The sequence below is a fragment of the Nematolebias whitei genome, chromosome 9 (genome assembly GCF_014905685.2).
Source record: "Nematolebias whitei isolate Nwh7 chromosome 9, NemWhi1, whole genome shotgun sequence".
Lineage (NCBI taxonomy): Eukaryota > Metazoa > Chordata > Actinopteri > Cyprinodontiformes > Rivulidae > Nematolebias > Nematolebias whitei.
The window spans coordinates 27,793,687-27,800,674 of record NC_056506.1 but is presented as its reverse complement, the minus strand read 5'-3'; the positions used below and the strand labels follow the sequence as shown (position 1 = coordinate 27,800,674).

The window sequence follows — 6,988 nt, the reverse complement described above, 5'->3', positions numbered from 1 at the left end:
CACTAGATAGTCCGGTAGACTCGGTTCGGGACCAATATTCATGAGCTTTTGTTTACATTTGAGCTGGTGCGTTTGCATCCCCCGGGCGCTTTCAATAGCTGCCCACTGCACCACCTGGTGGTGGATGGGTTAAATGCAGAGACTAATTTCGCCATTGTATGGAAACATACAGTGCTGACATTGTGATGACATTATTATTATTATTATTATTCACACTGCACTGTGCAGTCGAGTCAACCTGTTGAACCAACCTATTCCCCCGCTCGCCTGTGGGGGCGCTGCACCAAGAACCACTGAAAGAAACGACACAAAAACCTCTGAAGACACGTCTTCTTCTTCTGTAAATAAAAATAAAAACGAAGTGGCATCAAGTTTTAGCAGTTTTAGGAGTTATATTTTGTCATTTTTCAAAAATGGACTTAGCATGAGCAGAAGATGAGACAGAAGACCATGAAGAATATTGTTTTTCACACAAGGCAGCTGACGGCTCCATATAAGGTCAGAGAAATGCGTGTTTGTTTACCCTGCGGAGCGGGGTCCGGTTTGTTTGCATTCACACTGTACTCGAACCGCGCTAGAGTTCGCTCCTACCAGACCGAGACCTAGGTTTTAACCCGAGCCAGAGTTCACCTTTTTGTTCCGTGACAGAGTTCGATGGCGCGTTCACACCTCCCTAAACGAACCGGACTTTCAAGGAAAACGAGCTAGAGTTCGATTAAAGCGGACTAAACAGGGCTGGTGTGAATGCACCCTTAGAGACATGCTGCTCGCTCCCTCACTATCCATCCTTTGGTTCAAACAGTCTTCTACTGCCATCAGTGGTTGAAAAAAGTATTACACTCAAAATAAATTAACCAACATTTCTTCTTAAATTTGACAATAATTACTAATTATTGTTAAATTTCAAACAATATTATCGTTTATCGCAATAATTTCTGAGACAATTATCGCCCAGCAAAACTTTTTATCGTGACAGGCCTAACTGGAACACAAACTTTCTATCTTTAAACTTTACACCATCAGGCTGAACATGTCTCCATGACAGAAGTGAAGGAAAAGGAACTGAGACACATTAAAAAAAGCTTTCCAAACCTTTAGATATTCAAACTCAGCTTTTATCAAGTCCGCTAGCAGCGAGAAAATCTAAAGGACACGTTGAACTTGTTGCAGATCACACAAACAAGTAGGTTTTGAAAAATTAATTTCATTCCTTTATCCACATAATAGAGAAGAAAATAAAAAGTTTTATGTCACGTACTGTTTGGCTGGAATTACTCTGTGAGTTGGCAGTTTGTTCTGTTTCAAGAGAGTCCAGAGGCTGTTCTGTGAGGGTGAGGACACGTGGTGGGGCCTTCATGTTCAGGAGGTCCACAGATGGGATGGACTGAATGAGATCCAAGTCTCTTGGACAAGCAAATCTGGAATCACCATCGTCACCTACAGACAAAATGGGAATTAAGGTAGGGAAGGGCCACAAACGTTCATAAAAACCCTACTGACTTAGCACTTCCTGATTTTCATGGGTTATAACGTTTGCATAATTGTGTCTGTGTGGCCTGGAGGAAGACAACAGGGCAACAGGTAGAAAGGATAAGAATGTGTGGATGATCTGCCAAAGCAGAAATATTGTATTATCACCTATAAAGCACATTCTTTATACTGTTATTCAATACTTTGTGGCGATGCAGATTTTATTCCCATTTTCTAAATCACACTACTGGCTAGTCTGCTTAAGGTGGGATCTCACTGAGCTGGTGACTCAAAAGTGAGAAACTGCATGACCGTTTCGTTGTCGTCTCACTGCATTGTGGTTTGTGACCAAGTAAGCGACGATGAGCCATGTGGCCATGCTTCGAACGGCCAGCTTTTAAAAAGATCTGACTCACGAAGGGACATTGAAAATCCTGCAAAAAAAGTGCAAGATATTCAGGAGACATTTAGGAGACTCCCTCATGAATGCTGTACATCAACTACTTGCAGCCCAGTGATGCCACCTTTAATCCCTGCCCTGGAGAATCAGCTGTCAATCAATCATGAAAGTAAATAATGAAATTCAGTGCTGAGGATTTCTCATTCTCAAGGATTTCAACATATTAAAATCTGAATATACAGAGTGCTGCCTCTAAAACAAGTCAAGGGAACGGACTTTTCTAACTTTATGAACAAGCTTTTATGTAGCAAGAGTGCATTTTACCAGAAGGCTGTTTATCTTTAAAATTCAAATAAAGTTTGTGTTATAAAAATAATCTGGGATTGAACATGCTTTGAATCTCAAATACGGCAATTATTGAATCTCCATTATATTTTGTCCAACCTGACGATGCGCACTAACTCCATAAAATCTGTTCAGAAATAGTATTTGGCCTAAACATTCCAGTGAAGTTATTTTTTGTTTATTCTTTTTAAACTTCTACAAATAAATAGTTTGGTTGCACTGTTTGTAACTTATAAAGTCAATAATATTAGTGGTTTTATGTTGTATATAAACCATATACGTCACCTGCAACCACAATCCTTTCAGGAACCTGCATCAGAGTTGTGTGAGCTGGAAGGGGCAGCTGCAGTGCAACGGGCCCCGTCTGGCTCTCAGGGGCCACCTTAAGGGTCTCAGGTATTCGCATGCGCTGGCTGATGCCCTCAGTGTACTCCAGCTCATAATGAATGCGATTCATCTCAGCCATATCCGCAGGCGGGGGGAAGGTGGGCCCACTCATCCTGCCTGCATCACATCAAACAATAAAATTAAATTAAATAATAATAATAATAAAAAAACATCCATTGACACATTATAGATATTTACTAATTTCTCAATCCAGAAATGCAGTCAGTAATTTATTTGCCTACATATTAGAACCTGTTTTATGTTTGTTTGTAATTGTTTTGTTGTTGTTGATGTTAGGGATAGAGAGGAGGCAAAAACATTACTCCTTAAAACAGAAAATTCTAGTAAACAAAACAAAACAACGAGACAGGATTAGGTGCAGAAATATATTTAACAATTTCAGAGCCTGGGAACCACAGAAAAAATTCAGAGGATAGTTCAGACACTTTGAGGAAGTAAGTACATTTCTATGAAAAATGTAATAAAATGAATAAATAATATCTTCCAAGTTGGAGTAAGCTTTTTGAATAGCCTCAGTTTGGAGGGATGTTTATATCAGACAGCACTGATGAGCTAAGATACTTTGCTGCTTAAAACAGCTCCAATCTCTAAGAGACACCAGTGACTCATGCCAACACCTCATAGACCTTTACACTGCCGTCGTTTTTGCATTACATGTCAAAGGCAGCACGATGGATCAGTGGTTGGCACTGTTGCCTCAAAGCAAGAACATCCTGGGTCCAATCCCCAGTTGGAACTGGAGTCTTTCTGTGTGGAGTTTGCATGTTCTCCTCCTGTTTGTGGGGTTTTTCTCCAGTTACTCTGGTTTCCCCCCACAGTGGAAAAACATGCATGTTAGGCTGCCTCCAGGCCCATGCCTCTCTTGCAAAAGAGATCTGTGATCTCAGTGGGATATTGAGATGCCTGATTAAATAAAGGTTAATAAGTAGTAAATAAATATATAGGTGGTGGTGCAGACAGAGGAGGTGGGCCTGTGATCGGAAGGTCGCAGTTCGACTCCCCGGACTGACGTCAAAATGTGGGTGGGAAAGGTGAAGCACCCACACCTGCTGTATTGTGAAATTCTTTATCAAAAGGGCTCGTGAACGGTCGGCACAGATATTCAGACAAATAGGGAAAAATAAAACACAGAGGCTGTTACTGCTAGGAGTAATAAGTGTCCTTTATTAACCTGCCACAGAAAACAGCCAAGCAAAAAACACATGTACACTCGTACACTCTTAACACACAAATTGATATGAAATAACTTCTCACCGTGACACTGGCCGGGAAGTCGTTTTCGACCCAGGTAAAGAAGAATCACATCAAAATGGCGTATGGCACCAGCGTGCGTGCTGATCCATCACAGGACTTCCAAAGATTAAGTTGCCTGTCACACTTCCTTTATACCTTCTTCCCTGACCGGATCGCGTGAGAGCAGATCAAAGCAAGTTTTGATGGTTGCCAGGAGGGCAGATTTAATTAAATCTGTTTTTCCTTCATCAAAGCAGTCTGTGCAACAGAGCGATGGTTTCATAAAAAACATGTCCTTCAAAACCTGGGTCACTGTAACCTGAAGATTGGGCCCGATCTTCTGGCTAGAGCATCCCCAGAGAACTTTAATTACTCCAAAACACATCTGCAGCACAGGAATGACTGAATAAGCAGATAAGCTGCATCAAAAGTGAGTATAAGTGTGTTTAAATAAGTGTAATATAGGTATAGATTGACATAAAAGCATTAAAATAATCATTTCTATATCACCTGCCTCCACCCTCAGTTGCCCCATACTGGGCTCTTGAGCAAGGCCCTTAACCCCAATCATCTGCTCACCCAGGCACCCTAGATGGCAGCTCTCTGCTCCACACAGAGGCCTGTGGTAGCATCAGGAAGGACATCCAACATAAAAACAATTGGCAAGTCTTCGTGCCAGTTAGTTCGCTGTGGCAGGGAGCAGCCGAAAGCAGAATAATAACTAAATTATATATAAAGCAGGGGGACCTGAGGGTGTGCTCCAATTACAGGGGCATCACTCTCCTCAGCCTCCCTGGTAAGGTCTATTCAGGGGTACTGGAGAAGCGAGTTTGATTGTTCGTCCAACCTCAGATTCAGGAGGAGCAATGCAGGTTCTGTCCTTGGCATGGAACACTGGACAAGCTCTTTACCCTCACTTGGGTCCTCGAGGGGTCATGAGAGTTTGCCCATCCAGTGTACATGTGTTTTGTGGACTTGGAGAAGGTACTCGACCATGTTTCTTGGGGTACACTGTGAGGGGTGCTCTGCGAGTATGGGATTGGGGGCTCATTGCTGCAGGCTGTTCGGTCCCTATAAAAGCGGTGCGAGTTTGGTTCACATTGCTGGTAGTAAGTCAAACCCCTTCAGGGTGGGAGTTGGACTCTGCCATGGCTGCCCGTTGTCATTGATTCTGTTCATAACTTTTGTGGACAGAATTTCTCAGTGCAGCCAGGGAGCAGAGGGATTCCATCTCTGCTCTTTGCAGATGATGAGGTCCTGTTGGCATCATCGTGCCGTGATCTTCATCTCACACTGGAGCAGTTCACAGCAGAGTGTGAAGCAGCTGGGATGAGAATCAGCACCTCCAAATCTGAGGCCATGGTCCTCGGTCGGAAAAGGGTGGATTGTTCTCTTCAGGTCGAGGGTGAGGTTCTGCCTCAAGTGGAGGAGTTCAAGTATCTCAGGGTTTTGTTCATGAGTGAGGGAAGAATGGAGCGTGAGATTGACAGATGGATTGATGCAACATGTGCAGTATTGTGGACTCTGTACCGGTCCGTTTTAGTGAAGCGGAGCAAAACTCTAAGGCAAAGCTCTAAGGCAAAGCTATCTGTTTACCAGTCGGTCGTCGTTCCTACCCTCACTTATGGCCACAAACTCTGACCAAAAAACGAGATTGTGGATACAGGCAGTTGAAATTAGGTAGCTGGACTCTCCCTTAGAGATAGAGTGAGAAGTTCATTTATCAGGGAGAGATTCAGAGTAGAACCGCTACTCCTCCACATCGAGAGGAGCCAGTTGAGTTGGTTCGGGCATCTGGTAAGGATACGTCCTAGATGCCTCCTTAGGGAGCTACTTCAGCCATGTTCGACTGGGAGGATACCCTGGGGAAGACCCAGGACACGCTGGAGAGACTACACTGTATGTCCCTCGGTTGGCCTAGGACCTTGGAATTCTCCCAGAAGAACTGGAATAGGTGGCTGTGGAAAGGATGTCTGGGCCTCCCTGCTCAAGCTGGTACCCAACTTTGGAACAAGCGGAAGATGATGGATGGATGGAGTACATTTAAGAAGAACAGGCTGTAAGCAAAGTTCTTCAACTTCACAACTGCTCCCTCTTTAGGGGTTGCCACAACGTGGCCACCCAAACTTGGCATGAAAGATTTACGATGCAACATGGGCTTGAACGTGTAGCCTCAAGATTATGAGACAGTGGCACTGACCAACGAGCTGTATAATAATAACTATTAAAATGATAAAAGGAATAGGAAAAAAATAATAATTTGGAAACTACCACAACAATAAATAAAAATTTCCAACATAACATGAACATTTCCAGTGTAGAATTTGATAAAATGACTGCTACAATATCCATGCAGTATGAAATTGTCAGCAGCGTTAAGTTCATAAAACAGCTTTCGGATGAACCACTATGAAATTCTGGAGATTGGAGTTTTAATATGACAACAATCTACTCCAAACAGAGGCTGTTCAGAAATCTACAACAGGTAGGATGTTCTTTCTTGATATTCTTTTTCCACAGAAACCCAATACAAAATGTCTGAACTATTTCTTTAAAGTCCATCATGGAGGCCTTACAGATATTCCTCTACACTTCTTATTTCTGACTAATGTTTAGGTGCACAATGGAGTAGATGGAAGGGGTCTGTAGCTTCAGCAAACCCTATTCACACCATTGTGCCTGCATCTCTTCAGAAACAGTTCCTGATATTTCATTTTTGCAATAACCTTTCATAAACAGCTGTGTTGACATCAGGAGTTTAAGATGCTTTCTTCTTTTAAATCTGAAAGTCCATTGTATGAGAGCCTATTTAACGCTTTTAATGAAAACAATCATTGAAGCTAATTTAGGTTGGTTCATAAAGTCAACCCTAATCTTCATGAGAAGTCCCAGCCTGAGGAATCTGCAGAGGCTGTAGCATTATAGCTCAATGACAAAAAGCTTCTCGTAATGTACTGCGTTTATTTACATAACAGTCATGTGAGTTAGCCGTTGCTGACACCCAGCTTCAATGTCACAGATGAAAATCTACGTAGGACGCCATGTTTTAGCTTGAGTTTAAGCTCCTATTCCAGTCATTACTTCTACCGGCTACATAAGCTAATGTTCTTCAACACCTGTGCGTTAGCTAAA

At 42.6% G+C, this 6,988-nt stretch overlaps 1 protein-coding gene across 1 annotated transcript in view; it reads left to right on the top strand.

The window, feature by feature from the left end:
* agfg1b (ArfGAP with FG repeats 1b) overlaps nt 1-6,988 on the top strand; it is a 38,093-nt gene that overhangs the window by 15,812 nt on the left and 15,293 nt on the right. The window lies entirely within an intron of this gene.